This window comes from Sciurus carolinensis, chromosome 10 (assembly GCF_902686445.1).
Source record: "Sciurus carolinensis chromosome 10, mSciCar1.2, whole genome shotgun sequence".
In the NCBI taxonomy this organism is placed as follows: domain Eukaryota; kingdom Metazoa; phylum Chordata; class Mammalia; order Rodentia; family Sciuridae; genus Sciurus; species Sciurus carolinensis.
This window is the reverse complement of record NC_062222.1, coordinates 27173223-27194844: the sequence shown is the minus strand read 5'-3', so window position 1 is coordinate 27194844 and position 21622 is coordinate 27173223. Positions and strand designations below refer to the sequence as shown.

The 21622-nt window shown below is 46.4% G+C and overlaps 1 pseudogene; it reads right to left on the bottom strand.

Moving 5' to 3' along the window:
- Positions 1 to 14081: 14081 nt before the first annotated feature.
- Positions 14082 to 16455, bottom strand: LOC124994153 (RNA-binding protein EWS-like; annotated as a pseudogene).
- Positions 16456 to 21622: the final 5167 nt, after the last annotated feature.

Here is a 21622-nt window from a genome sequence, read left to right as displayed (position 1 = left end):
AAGTTGACCCAAGTTCCTACCTGATGAGAGATGGTAAGAGCTATCTCTTCCTGGATTTTCCCTCACAGGGATCCCAAACGATCACCTTTACTTCTTCCTAAGTCAGTTTCCCTGGCCACTTAACTGCCATCACCTGTCAGGAGCTCGAACACTGGCTCGGGACTGGACTCTGCTGCCATCGGCCACAGTGACACCCTGGTGCTTCTGGGAATCTTGCGGGAGCTCTAGAAGGCCAAGCCGATTTCCTTCTCTCAGTGTCCAGTCAGCAAGGGAAGGGTACTCACAGGAAACCTGCTTGGACGCCAGGGGCTTTCCCTCTTGCAAGGGACAGTCACTATCATCTGCCAAGGTCAGGCCACAGTACCAGGTTCCAGGGCCAAAGGGGCTCATGTCACTCATCATTGCTTTCCTCTGACCCGGGCTTCGGGGCCAAGTCCAGGTCATTGGTCTAAATCCACCTCCTTTATGTTGAGCACATTACCTAGATCAGTCGGTGGCTTGGTGCAAAATGAGAAAATCATCCTGTTCCCTGGCCTCTTCCCATAATGCACGATCCATCTTTTTTTTTGCCTGAAAGAATGAAACGCTGATCTACTTCCAACCCGACCTGGGTACATCAGCTAGATCTGGCTCCATCAGGTCGGCGGCCACAGCACCAAGCCCCTGAGCAGCGCATGCTAGGAACTGCCAGCACACCCTGGGACGTCCTGGGGATCTTGTCCGAAATGTGGCAAAGCCTTAGGCGTTACCAGCCCTGGTCTCTCCTCCACTAAAATGACCCTCGGTAAAGAAAAAAAATGAGATCCTCCTCTGGCTCAGCCAACAATGGACTACGGGAGGACGAGGAGTCAGCTTGTCCTTCAGGATGATCTTCAGCTGTTTCGATTCTCCAGATGGGTTTCTCGTAGCGGGTCTTAGGGAAAAGACCCTTTTGTGGCCACTGTTATATGCTCAATTGTGCCCCAGCAAGATTCGCATGTGAAGTCCTAATGCCCAGTGACCGTATTTGGAGAAGGGGTCTTTGAGAGGAAATTAAGGCTAAAGGAAGGGATTAGGGTAGGCCCTCATCCAATCTGAATAGTCATTGAAGAAGGGGACATCTGGATGCAGACAAGTACAGAGAGAAGACCACGTAGAGACAGGGAGGGGACAGACAGAGGTTTAGAACAGACCCTACCTCAACGCCCTTAAGAAACCAACCCTGCTGCCCCCTGGATCCCGACTTGGAGCTTTCAGGACTGTGAGAAAATAAGTTCCTATTGTTTAAACCACCTCGTCTGTGGTACCTTGCTACGGCACCCTCAAAAGCTTATAGAACCACTCCATATTTTTTTTTAAAAAGCATACACGAGGCAGGAGTGAACTGATTCTCTCTGCTAGGTGTGAGGTGTGCCCTGAGGCTACTTCTGGACCCACCTCCTCCACCTTCTGGTAGAGTCACAGCACTAGCCAGGGTTGGCTCAGGCTTGACCTCTGCTTGATTCCCCCACACTTGGCAGTCTCTGTTTCTCATTCTTAGCAGTAAGACTTCCCCCACAGCTTCCAGAGGATAGAAAGGACCCCGGGCAACAGATTGGACTTACCTGCAAGCCTGTGGGCGGGGTCAGGATCACACTGCTCACTTAGCCTTGAAGCGTCATCGAGGTTTGATTCCAGTACATCAGCCGCTCAGCAGATGCAACCAAAGAACAAAACATGATGCTGCCCATGCCTGTGATCTCAGTGGCTATGGAGGCTGAGGCAGGAGGATCGCAAGTTCAAGGCCAGGCTCGGCAACTGAGCAAGACCCAGTCTCAAAATAAAATAATAAAAACTGAGGATGTAGCTCAGTGGCAAGGTGCCCCTAGGTTCAACCCCTAGTCCCCCAAAATTAATTATTTAATTAATTAATTTAAAAGGGTTGGGAGTGTAGTTCAGAGATAGAACACCCCTGGGTTCAATTCCTAGTACTGAAAAAAAGAAAAACATAACACCCTGGAAACCAAGGGGCCCACAGGGAGAAGAGTCGTCCAGAGACTGGAGGTGGGTGGGATGCTTCTAAAACTGGAACCGAAACAAGGTAAGTATCTTTGAGGCAGAAAGAGAAAGAAGCTCTTCCGTGGATGGTGCTGGAAGGGAAGAAGCATGGCAGCCCCTCTCCCACCCTGGGCACACTTACATTTGACAACTAACTGGACCGTGGCTTCGCAGGTCACCACCCAGAGGAGAAGGAATCGTTGGGGTTTGGTGTCTCTTCCATGTTTTTTTTTTTTTTTTTCTTCTTTTTTTCCTTTTTAAAAGAAAGCTGAACATCTACGATGATTTTGGATTCACACCCACTGTCTGTGGAACAGCTTGAAGCTGACTAGATTAGCTCGTTGGAACATTCTGGGATCTGCTCAGACGCTGCCCACACACGAGAGCCTGGCTCCAGCCAAGCTCAAAGAGAACCGGCTCTTGCAAGTGGCTCCTTTCATTGTCCCCGCTCCTGTCAGCGCGGGCTGCTCTTTGCCATCTTTATCTGGAGTCTTGGGGCAGTGGCTTCCATTCTTGCTCAGCCCCTCATGCCAAGCTTTCAGGAGGCCACCACTCAGCCTCTGGAGACATGTCCCTGGAGTCCCTCCTCTGCCTCCTCCTCCCCTCCATCGCCTGTATTTCCACATATCTGAACAGGCGGCTGCTCAAGCGTCCTTCTCCTCCCCAGTTCACTTCCTGCCAGTTCTTGTCCTGTCCCCTCCTCTCCCTCTCTTGCTCTGATAACTAATTTGCCCAGACAAAACGATCCTTATGTGATGCGCCTCCCGTGGCTCCCAGCACAGGCGTCGCTCAAGCCCTGGGGAAGCACAGACATCTACCTGTCCCACTCGCAGAAGCAACCCAGGGTGGGCTCCTGGCGCCTTTCCAGGGCTGAGTTCAAGACAGGGACCGGCGAAGAGGAGTGCTCCCCGTCCTGGAACCCCAGCACGCCCTGCCTCGGCTACCTGCTCAGAGATTACATGAGCAATTGTCACATAATTGTCACTTAATCTCTTCCCAGAGATTTCAACTGGCTCCAAATCGTTTTGGCTAATAAAAACTAAGGAGATTTGCAAGAAATTCCAGATGCATGGAAACACTTTGGGGGATTGCGCAGCCTGCAGGCAGATGAAACTTAACTCAAATAAACATAAGGTAATGTGCGTGGGCAAGAGTAATCTAAGACGGAGCGTTCATCTGTGTGCTCCAAATCTGCAGCTGCCTCTGAGAATAGAGACTTGGGAATAGTTGGAAATGGAAGAAGTGAGCAGAGATGCCAAAGACCATCCCAGAGTAACTACCCCTCGACAAGGCAAATCAGATCTCGTTTTATACAGACCCCCATCGGTGGCCCAATCAGGAACGTCTGTGACAGATTCCACTTGCCACTCCCCGCTTTCAGGTGTGGCAAGACAGCAAGGAGTGGCTTCTAAATCTACGTGGTGCCCTGGGAAGCCGCTTGGTGATGGTGTGGTGGTTGCCCTAGGCGGGTAAGTGGAAGTACGTGTTTTAGTCAGCTTTCTCACTACTGTGACCGAAAGGCTTAATCAGAACAACTGTAGAGAAGGAAAGTTTTTTGGGGGGCTCACAGTTTCAGAAGTCTCAGTCCACATTCCTGGCTCCATTCCTTAGGGCTTGGGGTGAGGCAGAACATCATGGTAGAAGAATATGGTGGAGGGAAGCAGCTCACATGATGATCAGAAAACAGAGAGAGAGAGAGACTCCACTCACCAGATACAAAATATATACCCCAAAGGCACGCCCCCCCATGCCCACCTCCTCCAGTCACACCGTACCCACCTCCAGTTACCACTCAGTTAATCTCACCGGGGGATTAATTCACTGATTGTGTTAAGGCTCTCATATCCCAATCATTTCTCCTTGAAACCTTCTTGTACCATGTCACACATGAGCTTTTGGGGGACACCTCACATTCAAACCACAACAGAATGTGTCCATGTTTGTCGGTTGGTACCATTGATTGCTAAGCTCTGGAAGGTTGCATATTCTGTGCACTTGATGTCTAACCCCCAGGATCACATTTAGATGAAGGATCAGCTTCCAAATTACAGCAGCCCCTGACCTCAGTCAGTTCCCTAGTTTTTACACAAAAATTCCTAAAAAACTGTGCTGTCATGTCCTATGTACACATGCTATAAAGGAATTTTAGTTTCTAGAATGGAAATATATATATGTGTATAGACCTGCACCTATGTGTACATATACACACAAGTAAATATAAGCATATATGTGTACACACACACACACACACACACACACACACACACACACACACAAGCATAGTGCTCATTGATTCCTGTGGGTCTATCTCCATCTGGCCCAGGTGACCTGTAAGCAACTTCACCAGTACTGTAGAGACACCAGCCTTTATAGGGCAGGAGAAGGTTGGCACAGATATCAATCTTGACGTCATCAACATCCAATGGCCCCTCTCCAAACCTCTGAGAGAGAAGAGCCAAAGGCCACCACTCCTAAATCTCCAAGGCTTCTCCGGGAGGTACTGATGCCTAGAAACAGGAGAGGCAGAAATGACCTGTCACCACCTTCGTGCCTCACAGCACCATGAGCATGAGCACCATGTCCTTAGGCAGCTCAGCTACCTCCCCTCTCCCAGGGTGACCAACACAGGGCAGGAGCAACAATTCTAAGGGCAATTTGAGAGGGAAATTTGGTTCTGGAGTGTTGTCCCACTAGAGAGTGATGAGAGAATTCCAGAGCTTGACAGTCCCGACGCCCCTCACAGCATGGAGAAGAAAGGGAGACCTGGAGACAGTCCCGCCTTGGGGAACTGAGCAGGGTGATTTGGCCTGGCCAACGTGCATGCTGTCCATCACCGCCAGTCACCTGACAATATAAAATACTAAGCTGAAGCATGGGGGTAGTTCACAGGGGCCAATGTTCCCAGTTGTGTGAAAGTCAGCACTAAAAATTGTAGACTTCTTCCTTGATTTTCCCTGAGATCTGAAGCCATCTCTCCTACTCCTTGGCCAGCAGCTATTTTACCTGGAATTTCATGTTGTCTGGCAAGCAAAAGCCATTTTCCAATTCCTCTGCTACCTACCTTGATGCCATTGAAACAAACATTCTAGGACGGGGAAGCGGGATGTGGCTCAGCGGTACAGCGCTCACCTAGCATGTGTGAGGTCCTAGGGTCTGTCCCCAGCACCACCCCACACCCAAAAAAGCACAGCACTCCATTTTAGGCTTCTCAAAGTCTTTTATTTCTGCTAACACATGGAATAGATTCATTCGTTTATGTGTAAAATATTTTTCTTTTGCTCTTTACAAGACACTATGATAAGCTATGAAGAAAATAAGGTAAAGATTTAGGATCTAACTGGAAAAGAGAAACTACAGAATTTGCAGGGTCCATAAGAGCAACAAAGCAAACAAAATGCTCAGCACGATTTGTCTTGGGACTAATTAAATAGGAATTTACTTGTGAAGTCCTACTAAAGAGGACACTGAGCAATGTCATAAACAAGGAATTGATTAGTTCTTCTCGGACTCGCCTGGGCATGCAGATCACAGGGGATGTGGTTCAGAAGGTCTGGGTGGGGCCTGACCTTCTGCATGTCTAACGAGCCCCCGGTGATGTCCCTGCTGATGTGCTGCTGGTCCTCAGACCACGCTTGGGTGGTAAGACTCTAGCCTACATCACACTTGACCGGGCTCTCTTCCATACAAACTCTAAGTGCTTCCTGGTGGTGTCATAACAAAGGGACGTTTAAGTCTAGCAGTGTATCCGGAAGCTAATACGACACCCATGTAGCCAGCTCGCTACCCACTGGTTGGACCCAGAAGTTTCACAATATTTGGAAGAACAGCAGAGTGAATATGTTTTTAAAATTCTTCCTATTTTTTTCCCAAGTCTGATTTCTTATATTATTAGATGACTATAAACTCAAGATGGTTTCCAAGAAATACTCAGAAGGCTAGGCTACCTCCAGAACGAGGACCATCTGCCACAGCAGACACTAAGCTCCTCATGGAGCTGAGGGGCCTGGAAAGGACTGGCCTCAATTAAGAAGGACAGGGATGGGAGTAGGAGAAGAAGGGAAGAAAGAACTTTCCAGAAGAACAGAAGAGCTTAATATAAAGCCACAAACGCAGAAAGAAACATGTAGAGCTCTCAGAAGACGCTGCTTCCCTAGAACATCCTCCCCCACCCCCAAACACTCTGTGTGGCTTGCTCCTTCACCTCCTCCAGCTCTCTGCACAATGTCACCTCTTCATATCACTCCATCTAAAACAGCTTCCTTCTGCACCTGCTGGGACTCACTGTCCCCTTAACCTGCTTCACCGCAATTATCACCAGCAGAGATCCAATCACATAGTAGAAAAAAAAAAAAAAGTACATTATAGTAGAGATCAAAGGCCTGAGGCAGGAACAAGCTGTGGAATGCAATCATAAGGGCAAAAGTGTCCCCAAATGCCCTTAGAGAGGACACCAAGAACCGTGAGGGAGGCCCTGGGAAGGGCTTTGGATTCTGCATCCATCAGCTCTTGTTCTATGGCAACTACAGATGTGCAGAGCAGGAAGCATCTATTTCTGGGTCAGCCAGGCAGCCATCATCCCTGCATCTCATTCTGAGGTTGGAGCTGAGGCAGGAGCACAAGGTTTGGGGGTACATTCTTGTCCTGGCAAGATCAGAAGTGAAGAGAGCAAACCCAATGGCTCAGCTCACATCCACCTGCAAAAGTCAGGTGCACCACCATCCCCTAGCCAAAGTATATCAGTGACTAAGTCAAAGTCAAGGGGTAAGAAGTACACCTTAGTGATACCTCATGCCTAATGGCTGTGACTAGGAACAAGTAGAGTAAAAATGGGGAAATTTGACCATGAGACTTTTTTTTCACATTCTCTTTTTTGCATGAATAATGGATCCAGTCAAGCCCAAAGGGACAGAGGCAGAGGGACTCCAACAGAATGTCTCCAGTGATGAACACAAGCTTACTGGGTACTTGCTAGGTACCCAGGCACTAGGAGAATACAAGAAAAGTCAAAGACTTTGACCCTGTCTTAGAGAGCACTGCATGAAACTGTGGTCCACTAGGACCTGCAGCCTTGAGGAAATGGGGAAGCGTGTTTGTTCTTTATTCCCACTGTTCTAACACTAGTTCTACTAGATGGAAGACAGAAAAAAGCGAGCAGGAGGCCCCTGCTCCAGGGCAGGGGTGTCTGACAAAATCACTGTGGACATCAAAAGAGTGGAAACAAGCACGTGGTTGAGATGTGAGCAGAAAGGTCCCTGACTGCTAGCTGCATGTGCCATTTTCAGAACGAGGGATGAAAGGAAGGAGGACAACTTGCAACTCATTTCAGCTGCAAAGATAAGGCAGCAGGATGGTGAGTCAAAGGCAGCTGACTGGCTCCACAGCCTCCGGAGGATTGAAAGGGCTTCCCATCCCATCCCACTTAGACCCTGCGTCCGTCACAGCTGAACTCTCCCGATACGGATGGCAGAATGAGCTTGTTTTGGAGAGCAGACCATTTTATAAAAGGAACACTCCACAACCCAGAATTGTTATCTGTGGAGAAATGAACAAGTTCTCTGTGAGAGGAGGTCAGGCAGAAGCTGGGACAAATGTCAGGCAGAGAGATTCCTGATCTGAGCAGAGCAGGGCAGAGGAGGTCACTCCCTCGGGCTGTGTCGTGGCTTGGATCCTAAATGGCCCCCATGGCCCCTAATGGTTTGGTCTTATATGGTGCTGTTGGAAGTGGTGGAAGCTTTAGGAGGCGGGGCCCAGGGAAAGGAAGTTAGGTCATTGGGGGCGTGCCCTTGAAGGAGGTATTGGGACCCTAGCCCCGCCTCTTCCTCTCTCTTTCTTTTTGCTTCCCAGGTGCTATGAGGTGAACAATCCTTCTCTGCCATGAGCTGTCATGAGGACAGGGCCAGCACAGGCCCAAAGTGACAGAGCCAAGAGACCATAGGCTGGAACCATGAGCCAGAATGAACCTTTCCTCCTTTTAAGTGGACTTCTCTCAGGTATTTGTCATAGCAATGGAAAACTGACTAACCCAAACTCCAACACATCAAGGAGCTGGAGACTCCTCGAGATCCTGAATGGCAGGACAAAATCAGTCAGATATCAGGTGAACTGACAATAACATTTATCAGATACCCTCTCCTTGGGAACTGTTGAGGCTTATAAAAGAATTCTAAGGCCCAAAAGGACACCCATGTATTCAAAAATTTAAATTAGAATAGCAAATAATAATAACAATAATAATAATCACAGAACCAGAAGAGAACTATAAGGCAATGAAGTGTGTCATATCAAGTTGCATAACTTCTTTCAACTTCAGTTCTTTCATCTTCAGAGTGGGGTTTTGGACTAAACCACCTTTTATGGTTCCTTTTCTTCTGAAGTCCTCTGATCCATTAAAGAGCACCTTGTAAGAAATTCTGCAAAAATGTCAAAACATAAATGAGAAACTGAAGACATCCGTGGAATGAGAGAGATTGTTCTGGTGCTCTGCCTTGCCCTCTATCTAGGAGGATACGTGTCCTTGAAAGGGACAAGTGAGAGCCCTCAATAAAACTGCAGGACAAGGGAGTTACAGTAAATCACCCGGATGTAATCCACCTGAGAATCTTGAATGAATTCATGGGCAGGGTTGTGGAGCCGGCGACTCTGAAGAGACCAGTTGTTACAACAGCTGCTGTGCCTGAGGACAGTCAGGTTGCCAACGCCAGCCTCGCTCCGACTTTCCAGAAGGGACCTGGGAAACCACCAACTGGTTGTTTCTCCTGTCCATCCTAGCCACACTTCTGGAATCTTTAAATAAAGCACAGAAGGGTAGAAAGTTGAAATCGGCACAACCCATTGAGGCAAAGGCAGGAGAGGTGCTCCGGGGAGGAGCCATGTCCAATCATCAGAGTCCTTTGAAGCACAAAGAAAGGGGAGTGAGTCATCTGTAGACTTTGGGAATGCCTTTGACAAGTGTCCACACCCCCAACCTTAATTGTGGGCAAATAAGGAGTGACTGGGTTTCCACAGGATGAAGGGACTTCTTGAAAGGGACAAAGAATTCAATTTCAACATAAGAAAACCAGGTCGTGGGGGGGAAGGGAAGGACATTTCTTTGTTTAAAAAATAAAAAAGGATTCTCAGAGGTCAGGAGGGACTGATCTTGGTGAATAATTTTATAAAAAGATCTGAAGAACAAGGTACATGGTGAAACTTTTAAGACTATGGATGTTCTTAAGACATTTTAAGTGAAATGGTGAGCCAAAGGGATAGGGATTTGGAAGCTGAGCAGAAAGTGGTACAAGAATTTCAATTTCAGGGCAAGTTCAAGTTAAAGCACTTTTAGAACAAAGAGTTTTAAACTATCATCCAGAAATTTTCCATAAAACCAAGAGAAGATTCAGGGAGTTTTTTGCTCTCTGAGAACTGAAAGCTCGAAGCAGGACAGTAACATCAGAGACAACCAAATTGCAGTCACTCCATGCGCATCTGTTAAATGAATGAATGAAAGGCTGAACCATAAGAAAGACACCAAATAGAAATATGTCCCAAACTTGAACAGAACTACGTGTAACAGGCCATTAAAATGGAACTCTTGCCAGGTGGGGTACACACACTTGTAATCCAGCTACTCAGGAGGCTAAGGCAGTTCAAGTTCAGGCAGGGCACTTAAGACTTTACTCAAAACAAAATAAAAAGGGCTGGGGATGTAGCTCAAAGGTAGAGTGCTTGCCTAGCATGTGTGAGACCCCGAGTTCCATCCCCAGTGCTGGAAAAGAAAAAAGAGAAGAAGGCCCTCTTACCCCTGTTTCAGTGGAAACACAGAGACAATAGATGTTATGTTCCAAGTAAGGCCATTGTTGTTTATAAGACTTATAAAAAGGAGATGGCTGGTAATCTCAAAAAGAGACGCACTGAATGATTCCACAAAATAGCATAATTATAGAGATGGAGAACAGGCTGGCAATTGCCAGGTCAGGGATGGGAGAATCGAGTAGTCTCGTGAAGGGGTAGCAGAAGAGAGCCGCAGTTAAACATTTTGATTATGATGGTGGTGGTTACCTGAAATGTCACATAGCATAAAATTGCAGAGTCACACACACGCATGTACAATCAAATACGTGCACAACTGCTCAAATCCAGATAAGCTCTGTGGATAGTACCAATGTCAGTTTCTGGTTTCTCTGTGGCTCTGTCATCATGCAAGATATCAGTATGGGAGGTGACCACATCACATCTCTTTGCCATTTCCTGTGACCCTATGAGGATTGAAAAAATAAAATTGTATAAAAAGGGGTAGAGGCTCAAATACCCAATTTCAACCCTGAGCTGACCACTCCGCTTGAACCTACATAAGAGAGGGATCAAGAAAAGAAGGTGGAGGCTGGCAGAATGTTTCTAGAGAATTCTCAGGGTGTGTTCTATGATTCCAATCCTGTCCTTGGAATAAGGACTGGGTACTGGCCGCTCGTGTTAACATGAGTGACAAGCCTTCATGACGAGCACTCTGAGAGGAAGAGCTTGTCCTTTGTAGCTGAGACACATTCAACTGTGTCTGACCCCCAGCTGAGACATTCGGAGAGTAAGAAGTGGGTTAGCCAGCTACTGGCACACGGGCCCCGGAGAGGCGCTGGGCTTGGGCCGATGCTCTCATTCAGTTCGTTAGTGTGAAGATGTATGACTGCTTTCCCTGAGCCATATGTGGACCAACAGAGCTGGAGACGCTCAAGCAGCAGAAATGAGAGATGATGCTGAATGTCAGGAGCCCGGGGAGTCTGCAAGGAGCCGGAAGGGTGTGTATCACCTGTGTCGATGTGCAGGTAAGAGGGAGGCGTCCCGTGATGGAATCGTCCAGAAGCCCATCAGAGCTGAGTGCCATGCTTGGCCGGGCAACACCAAGCTCACAATAGCAGCAGGCCAGAAAAAACTTCTCTAACCAAAGCTTTCTCCCCTCCCTCCCTGTGCTGCACCCCAGAGGGGTCAGAAATCACAGATAACAAGACAGAAGCGGAAGATGATGAAGCACAAGGTGAAGAAAGAACATATCCTCTCCCCGCTGGCAGCTTCCACCTGTGTCAGGTCACATCAGGGAAGGAAGAGAAAGCTGGCTATCGTGCGAGTCCTGCGTGTTACAGAGTTCTGGATTTTCAAATTACGGATGGAAGGACCTTGGATTAACTGGATGCCCCAGAAACCTGCCTGATTTTTCATCCAGAGGTGGGAGAAGAACGGAGCCTGCACAACAGACTTAAAGGGACAGAGGGAGGCAAAATCCTGGTTCATGGTGACACACCACGGCCCTGCTTGCTCAAGGCGGTGGTTATACGGAGTGCGCATGGAGGACTCTGCAGCCCTGTTTGATCAAGAAAGATCCCACAGAACTAGAGGGGCAACTACAAAGGCCCAGGGCGCAGTGTGGGGGAAGGCAGCCCTGGCATCCAAGAAGAGACTTAAAAAGATTAGAACGTCAACATGAAGGCAAAGGTTGAAATACATTTCCCTGAAATTAATAAAATACTAGATTATATGGATAAGGTGAATAAAAAAAATCTTTGCCAGACTCCAGAATGAAATAATAAGAGAGCACCACTCAAAATAAGGGGAAGCAAGAACAAACACTGGTATGTTTTTAACCTATACCAATAAGTGGTTAAAAGCATAAATGGATATTGTAAAACTTGAATTCACTTAATTTTGAAAAATAAGTATATCTCATAGAGTGCTTTTAGGGAAGAATCCAAAATTATATCAACAAAATAGAAAGTCCTGAAATGTAACTAGAAATGCCCATCTTGTGCTGATATTTAATGTGCTTCAACAATAAACTTTAATTTTCTAATGGGGTGCAGTGGCACTTGTCTGTAATCCTAGAGGCTTGGGAGGCTGAGGCAGGAGGATCACAAGTCCAAAGCTAGCCTCAGCAATTTAGTGAGGCCAGCAGCTACTCAGCAAGACCCTGTCTCTAAATAAAATATTAAAAAGGGCTGGGGATGTGGCTCGTGGTTAAGTGCCCCTGGGTTCAATCCCTGGTGTCCACCCCCAACAAAAATCTGAAATATGCCCCATGCAACCCTCCTTGAGAAAAATCGTTATCTATTATCACAGTCACACCAAAGGAGATTCATTGTAAAACCAGAGTGTCAATAGCTACCATATTGATTTAAAATGTACTTCATGAAGAGATGAAACATCACTAATGGAATGTCACTGACATTTTTCCTCCAGTGACACCCAGATTATGCTTAACTTCATCTGCACAGGATGCAAGATTTTTAAAGGTGTAGGATCAGGATTTCCACTCCTCCTGCCCCAAGGCCTTCACAGCACGGCTCTGCGCCTCTCCAGCATCAATCTGGTCTCTGCTCTGATATCACCTGCTCAAAGGGACCTTCCCCTTTCTGATCCTATTCGAGATTGCCTGCCACTACCTGATACCAGAATATTTACTTTTTGCTTAGTTACTGCCTGTCTCCCTGCTGGATGTGTCATGAGAGCAGCGACTTTGTCTTTTCACCAGAGTCTCCCTGGCCTAGAACAGTGCCTGATGCCTAGTGGGCTGTGGCCAAGACTGCTAGGCTCCCACCTGACATCCATGCCCTGCTTCTTCCTTAGTAACAGAGTCCTTATATTGTCAAGTTCAGCAATTATTCCCAGCTCTAAAACTGTGTCCACAGCCTCTTGTCAATAGAAGTGGTCCAAGAAATCTGTGCAGAAGTTGTGGAGTAAAACTTCTTGAAAAACATTTTAAAGAAGGCTAAGTCTTTAAAGAAGGTATGTTCGTTTGCCTTTGTCCCTTCCTCCTTCCTACTGGAACATGAGTGTATTGCCTAGTGTTGCAGCAGTCTTAATTGTGACCATGAGGTAAGCTTACTTATAAGAACTACTTAGGGCGCTGGGGAGATAGCTCAGGCGGTAGAGTGCTTGCCTTGTAAGCACAAGGCCCTGGGTTCGATCCCCAGCACCCAAAAAAAAAAAAAAAAAAAAGAACCACTTAGGGCCAGGCGCAGTGGTGCACACCTAAATCCCAGCAGCTGGGGAGGCTGAGGCAGGAGGATTGCAAGTTCAAAGCCAGCCTCAGCAAAAGCGAGGTGCTAAGCAACTCAGTGAGACCCTGTCTCTAAACAAAATACAAAGTAGGGCTGAGGATGTGGCTCAGTGGTCAAGTGCCCCTGAGTTCAATCTTCAGTACCCACCCCGCAAAAAAAGAACCACTCAGAAGGGCCCTGAGTCTTTGGTGACCATACCAAGCCTAGACTGCATACTTCTGAACTCCTGAGAGAAAAATAAATTTCTACTTAAGCCACATGACTAGTGTCCTTTGTTTTATGTAGCCAAACCTAATTCTGACATATAGATGTTTAGTAAATCTTTGTTGAATAAATGAATACGTGTTTTTCTCTTAAAGTTGCGTTACAAACGTTCATTGCTATATTCCCCACTCCAAATCTGTGATTAAGCAGTTCTGGGAGTGGGATCCAGGAGATAGGGATCTTCATCACAGTAGTTTGCAAACCACTAGTTGATGATCCTTCCATTAAGTTACATCTTCACAGAACACACCTGCTCGCTGTGTGACTGAGCCTCACTTTTACCATCAGTAAATTGGGTCAATGTTGTAAGTCGTTGCTTCATAACTGGACAAAGAGTAGGTATTTTTTTAACAAACATTCAGAATTTTTTTTTTTAAATCACAACCATGAGTGTTGTTATGATTAGAAACCCTCTGGGCTCTACACATGGAGACTGAGCCTGATCTCAGAAGTCCCTATTGTGAAGTCTTAAACAACCATCTTTAAAAGAGGTGGGGGGAACTCAGCACACAATCATTTAAACTTGTTTTAAGGTTTCTTCAAAAACGGTTAAAAAAAATGCATAAGTAGAGGAAAGGGATAATCATAATGTTATGGCCAACATTATAGAGATGGAATTATAAGCATAAATTCTAGAACATTTCCTGTGGAGGAGACAGAGAAGGCTTCCCCCCAACAAGGCCCTGGGGAAGAAATTAGTCAATGAATGTGGTCGTCATAGCAGCTCTGTGGTCTCTGCATCTGGTAGGGCTGGTCTCCAGCTCCTGCCAGTGTTTGCCTTTATCCATTTTTCCAGGTCCTTCCATCTGTCTCTTCTTCCTCCCGTCTAACATTCCACCAGCACCACTGTGGTACACGAGGCCGGCTCTTCCTCCCCATGCCACCAGGGCCCTCTGCCACAGTCACCAGCAGGTTTGGGAAGGGTGCAGGGGGAGCCCTCAGGCTACGTGGGTTGCACGTTCTCCAGGTCAATTCTGCTTTCCACAGCCCGGATTGGGACACTGCCAGGCTCCAGCTCAGTGCTGGATGTTTCCTCCTCAGGAGGAGTTCCCTAGAGATCCCCAGCCCCCTCCGTCTCCTCCACAGTCTCCCCTGTGATGCAGGGATCCCCCAGGCCCTGCTGGGCCACCTGGACCTCCGTGGAGTGGTGCTGGCCTCCCTCTGCCTGCTCAGAGTGGCAGGCCTCCCCACCTGCTGTCGAGGGAGGATCCTTGAAAGCAAGAGAGACTTTCCGTTTGCTCATTTGAAGATCTTTTCCATCACCACTCCATGGCAGCCTTGGCAGCCGCAGGTCTTCCTAGCTCACCACGGCACCGCCTCTGGCCTTTCCTGTTTCCTTGTCCAGGCAGATGCGATGGTGGGCTGCCTAGTTCCCTTGTTCATCTTAACCCCACACTTTTTAAAGGAGGCCACCAGATCCTCAAGGGTCACATTGTCATTTAATCCTTGTACATAAGCTCTGTGCAAGTCTTTTGCTGTCCGCCTTCATCCGGACCTATGGTGGGCCTACATCAGGACCCAGTGCTTCAGCCATAGGTTCACCAGGCTTACTGAAGCCACCTGGCTCCTCAGAGTCCATTCCGCCACATCCTCTCCTGCCCACCTCGGCTCAGGCCTCCGCTTTCAAATCCCCCTCCTTCCCTGGCCTGGTTATCAGGACCACTTGCGCTCTGGTTCGTTCCTGGTCCAGAAAATCCTCCAGACTCCTTCCCATAAGCACCTGTATTAGTCAGGGTTCTCTAGAGGAACAGAATCCACAGGAGGGATGATTATTAGAAGGAGATTTGTTAGATTGGCTTATGCAACCAGAAGCTGGAGATCCCACAATGGCCGTCTGCAGCTGGAGAGATGGAAGAACCAGTAGCTGCACAGTCCAAGAGGCGGAAGCCCCAGAACAAGAGGGATCAACCATGCTACCCAAGTCTGAGACCAAAAGCTTCTGGAAACTTCCTGAAGAATCACTGGCAGAGTCCGCTTTGGAAGAGTGAAGGAGCAGAGTCTGATGTCCCCAGACGATCACAGCAACAATCAAGAACACATTCAAGAAGAAGGGAGCTTCCTTCTGCTGCTGCTTCCTTGTTCCTCCAATTTTTATTCCATCCAAGCCACAATCCTGTTGGATGGTGCTCCGCACTCTTAGGGAGGGCTTCACTTCAGTTCGCTATCCCTCATGCCAATCATTCCTAGACACACCCTCATTGACACGCCCAGAGCCTCCTGATCATCCATATCTCTTAATCCAATCAAGTGGACAATTCAAATTAACCATTACAACACCTGTGCTACTGGGGTGGTCCTGGCAGAATGGACCCTGCTGCTCTACTGGGAGCCTGACTAGGAGCCTGGCTTAGGATCCAGTGGGCAGGGGTTAATGAGTAGGAGTCTGCAGTCCACAGCTGGTTTGTTGACCATAGCTACTTTGCTGTTCATAGCTAATGGGTTGCCCATAGATGTTCTGCTGAGAGTAGCCTCTTCTCATAACTACTTGGCTGTGCAGAGGAATAGCTGGTAGGAGATAGGAATGGAAGGGCTGCGACAGGTTGCATGGGGTCACTGCATGGGGTCATTGGCTGCATGGCGTCACCTGGGGACAGCTGTACTTACTCTGTATCCTAGACTGGGCTGGTTGTAAGCCCCTGTACTCCACTGAGGTTGACGAGCCTTAGTGGACATTTTCCATCTTGCAGTCTTGCAGGTGCCGTGGCTGCTGGCTGCTGCCCATAGACTGAGCAGGCTGAGTGGCATACACAGACTGAGCTGCCCAGAAAGCCTCAGTGGCAGTGCTGTTAGCATACCCTGGCCAGACTGGCTGTATGCCTGGGGGTGGGGGGCAGTTGGAGTAGTATAACCAGCAGGAGGTTGTCCACAGGAAGTTGCATATGTCGCCTGCACATAGGTGGCAGTGGGCGGAGCCCGGATGTAGCCAACATACGTAGACTGTCCAGAAGTTCCATAACTCTGTTGCCCATAAGTCTAGGTGGTCTGTGCACATCCTTGAGTTGGCTGGGTTTTGTCAGCTATAGTCCTGCTGGGCTGTAGCTTGGCTGTGGGTACTGTGATCTGTAGATGCCCTTTTCTCTCCTAGTAAATATTCCTTAGAAGACTTCAAGTCAAGACTTCTTTGAGTGAGCAGAGAATCAGAGCCAGAATCCATGAAGAAGAAGTTAGGACAGTGAGATCTAACTCTTTGCAAAGCTGGCTCAAATTTGGGGCTGATATAACTGGGATAACTGAGCCGTGGACCTGAATGGTGGCATCCTGGCTACTGTACAAATGACAGAAGGAAGAGTGACCAGTGAGCAGAGGGCTTGCAGTAGTTGAACTTCTAGTCTGATAAATATGCAGGCATGGTTTCCCTCAAAGACCAAATGCTTGTGATGGACTGAACATAATAAAAAAAGAATGTCTCAGATTAGCCACTTCTAACCTATCTTATCTTTGGAAATGAAAAGACTATTTATAGACAGCTCGTCGTCCTTCTGCAAGGGCTGCTTTGAAGATGATGTGCAGGCGGTCCCCATGCTGTCCTCACTACAGCTCCCACAGGGCACGTGTCCACCCCTGTGGTGGCCTCACTGAGCTCCAGCATCCTGGCCACTCCTCTGGTCCCCTGAGACTTGGGATTAGTAAAGGGACACTGTGACTTGTCTCCAGGTGCCTCCCTGTCCTTTACTCATCCCCCTAACTGCCCACACCTCTGTAGTCTTTTCCTTTGGAAAGGGAAAAGGTGATAGGCAAACTGTCCCTGGGGTATAAATGGACAGATAGCTTCCTTGCTCTTCAGCTCTCTGATTGGCTTGCTATATGTGTCTGTCCAAGACATCTGGCCTGCATCCCAACTCTGCCTCTCCAGGGAAGGTTCCTTGATGACCAAGACTCTGATGCCTGTGCCAGGGCCTGGGGCTCTGTCACAAGCTTTACAGCTCTGTAACCCACGAGTGCTCTGGCAAGAGAGCCCATGTAAAGGTGGCTGAATCTCCTTTTAGATGGGCACCCCCAGGGCTGATTAATTTTTACCCTCTGACATTGATATAAGCTTATGTGATTCTAAGTAGCCTAAGTAATATGAAGAGTAAGTCTCCCTGAGGCATCGACTGTGGGGGGAATAGAACACTGAACAATTTTGAAATGAATGCCATTGGTCCAGAGAGATGCTAAGGGCCCCGAACGCAAATAAAGGAGGAAGAAATCCCGTGAGGCCTTACCTTTGTTGAAAGGTCCCTCGATTCTCTTGTCAGCTCCACAGAATGGAACACGCTTGGGTTTTAAGGTCGCATGCACCTGGGTGACATTCTGGCTTGAACCCTAAGGGCCTGCAAAACCCAGGGATATTGTCACAATTTCTCTGAGTCTCTCCCTCCTCTCTTGCAAAATAGGGATCGTATTCTGCAAGGATGCGTGTGAGGATTAAATGAGACACTACGGGAAGGCCTGGCCCTGGGTCCAGTGCAAAGTAGCATCTCAGATAAATCATATCTATATTTGTTGTCGACACGCAGTTGAAATAGCACAATATATCAGACTGTCAAAAGATCTTCTGTTTCTCTGTGCTTTGTAACATTTTCTCTTGGGTATTAATCATGCCCATCAGTCATTGTCTCAGAGGGAATCTTCCCTGACCTCTGCACTTGAGTCTCTCCATTTTCAGACCTCACAGCTCTGGCATCTGTCAAGCTTGTAAAACTGTGGAGTCTGGGGCTCCACCCCAGGTCTGGAAAGCATGAAGATTTCCAGTCTGTATGCAGTGGGTTTTTACTTTCATTGGTGATTTTTTTCTAAAGGCCAAGTCCAAGAGGGAGGGAGAGGTTGCTCTTAGCTGATGAGGAATATCTCACAACTGCCAGAGAAGATCCCCTTGACCCAATCCCTGGCTTCTGGTAGGCATGGCAACCATCTTCACAGTCCCCTCCAAAAGATGCTCTACTGCCTAGAAAAGTATCCAAATATCCAGGAGTCCAATCAAGATCTGCTTGTACTGTCCAGATTACTATGCAAATTTCAAGACTCACACCATATCAACAAATTTTTATCAAGAAAAGAAACAAGTCCCTGCTGGGGATGTAGCTTAGTGAACTAGGTTCACTCTTCAGTTCTACTAAAGAAAAAAAGAAACAAGACTGAGGACTAAGTGAAAGTGAATCCCTTTCTAAATGACCCACCTAAAACATTCCACTAGGAGGTTACAAAGTACCACCTGACTGTCCCTTATCAGAAGGCAATAATACCAGATTTCCTGACTTCCATCTGGATACTAATCAGGAAACACAACTGTTTCAGTAATCTTTAGAGTTCCTTTGCTTTCTTTCCTTCTTTATTTGTTCTTTATTTCTGGTCACAAAAAAAAAAAAAAATCGCTGGGTACAATGTAATGTAAATATTAGATTCCATCTGAAGGTTGTTTTGGCATGTGCTAGTACTCTGGTGTGTTCCTCACTTTCATGCATTTCCTCAGCCTCAACCCCTATTTATTGATCTATTGTTTTTTCTTTTTCTTTTTTGGTACGAGAATTGAATCCAGGGGCCCTTAACCTCCGGGCCACATCCCCAACCCACTTGTATATTTTATTTAGAGACAGGGTCTCACTGAGTTGCTTAGGGCCTAAGTTACTGAGGCTGACCTTGATCTTGTGATCCTCCTGCCTCCGCCTCCCGAGACACTGGAATTACAGGTGTGCACCATCAGCCGGCTAATATGTGAAATTCTGTCATGACAATAACAAAAGGCCCTGGCTTAGTGACAAGCAAAGTTCCTGTGTCTACAATTAAAGATATTGACAGGAGGTCTGGAGGTGGAACCCAGTGGTAGGACACATGGTTAGCATATTCAAGACCCTGGGTTCAAATCCCAGCTCAAAAAGAAACAAAAGAATAAAGATATTAATAACAAATTTGAACTGTCCTTGACACACTGATCCAATCACACACACACAGGAAGATCTCTGGGATCCGAACCACCCAGAATTAAGGGGCCTATTCTTTGAAAAAGGTCCAAATCTACAGCTAACATGAATGAGGAACTAGAAATATTTCTTTTCTGACAGGCCTGTCAGTTTTCTTGTCAAGGTAGCTCTATCAATAATCATCTTCTGTTATTCCTGAGGGCTGGCTAAGGACATGTAACATTGTGAAGGGAGAGGAAAACCATCCTGGGAATTTTAGGGTATGGAATAGTGTGAGAAGTAGCCCAAGTTGGTCCCTGGCAGATATTATTCATAAAGTTTTTTCAGGAGGTGACTCCAGAACCATTACTCCTTTCTTTGTTACCACTAAAAAATGAATAAATAAATAAATATGGTTAGGTACCAGGGGAGACGCGCTTATTTCTAGCGATGAGCTTGGTAACGCAGCTGATGCAAAGAGTTTTCAGTCTCACCTGATCCTGCGAGAAGACAGACCCCTTTATCCTGGCCATTATTGGCACCAGATGACACCCGGGCTAGGAGAGAGGATGGATCACTCATTCGACGTTCATCCATTCCACGAACGCTCACTGGGCACCCGTTCTCAGATGGGGTCAGGGTTAGAGAGATGGGCACAGCATGGTTCCTACTCTCAGGACGCCCCCAGGCTAATGGGGAGAGGTCAACTGTCACAATGACTGTAGGAAGGGATCGATCAAGATGCAATGGAGGACCCACCAAATACTGAAAATGGAACCCCAGATCAGGATCCAGGGAGGTCATCCAACTACTGAACACAGAACCCCAGATAAGACTCCATGGCAGGTCAGTCGCGTTATCTTTTAGTCTAAGGAGAACATCATTACCATAGTGGTTTGAATGTCAAGGGAAGAAATGGCTGCCTGACGCTCCCATAAGTCCAACCTCTTTGCTCAACATCATGGAAAATTGCAGGCTGTTGGTGGAGATCATTTCTCCCTGACGCGGGAAATCGCGTTCCTCTGAATCACTCCACACCCTGTAGCCACTGTTTTCCATCACATATGAGCTATTATTTCCAGCTGGGTGTTGACAAGACAAAACTGTTCACTAATGCTTAAGTAATAGAGTGGAAAACAGTTGACAAAATACAAAGAGGTTGATTTTGATTACACATACAGTCTCTTCTTTAAAGAACAAAATGTGTTTGTGCAGGCATGAGTCATTCTTCACAGGTTGGTGACGTTATCTATATATTTAGATGGTTATTTAATTGGTTTGTTTTAAAATAATACCTGACTAAAATATGCTCGCTTTCTACATCTGTGTTATAAAAACTTAAGATATGTACAAAAACATCAATGCATCAAACAAATCCTGCTACCACCTATAATATAATACAATAATTAATATAGTGTGAGCATCTACTCAGATATCACTCTATAATGGAGTGAAGGAATGGATGGATGAACAAAAAGAATTTTATAAGAATGGAATCATGTTATATTTCTTATAAAAATTTAGCTGTGTATGAATTTAATAGAAAACAAAATACACTAACATGAAAGTAAAATGCTGAAATTTATAGAACTTTCCTTATTCTTAAATGATTGCTTGAAGGATAAGAAAAAATATACCATTAACAGAATGCCTTTCTAATTACTCATTTCATTTCCAGATAGTTTGAATTGAAAGATCTTGCTATAAAAGGTTAAGCAACCAACATGCTTATATTTTCTCCCACCTTTCTTTGAACTATCTCCTGATTATTTTGGTGTTTTGTTTATTTTATCAAGATTGATGCATTCAGATTGTTTTGCAATCATACTTCTCTCTGTTGTTGCTGTTTTGGTTTTACCTTTGTTCCATATTTAAGCTGACTCAATACTTACTAGTGATTGTTTTCTCATTCTTTGATTTGGCTCTTGGTGGGATGTTTTTCTTCATTGCAATGGCATATAATATTGATCACATATGAATATAGTTATATGGCATTTACTTGGGCCAAGAAGTATTCCAAGCGCTATATATATGTATAAATTCATTGACTCTATCAACTCAAAAACATAGGGACTACTATTGTTCCTACTTTGCAGATGAGGAGACTGAGACACAAAAAAAGTTAATTAAACAACTTGCCTAAATTACAGAGCTAGTAAGTAGCAAAGCCAGGATTCATACCCAGGTAGTCTGACTGCAGAGTCAGAATTCTCAAAGGCTTCCTTCCAGAAGGTTTATGGGTGCTATATTTCCTGGGCTCTGTTATGTCTGAAAATGCTCTTCTTGTTGCCTTTACCTAAGTGGTAGTTTGATTGCTTTAAAAATTCTCTAGGCCACAGTTCTTTTCATGTGTTAGACATTGCTCTACTCTTCTGTGGCACTGGGAGTTGACAGAAGTCCACAGCCTCCTTAATATTTTCTCCTTTTTGCTTCTTCTTTTGG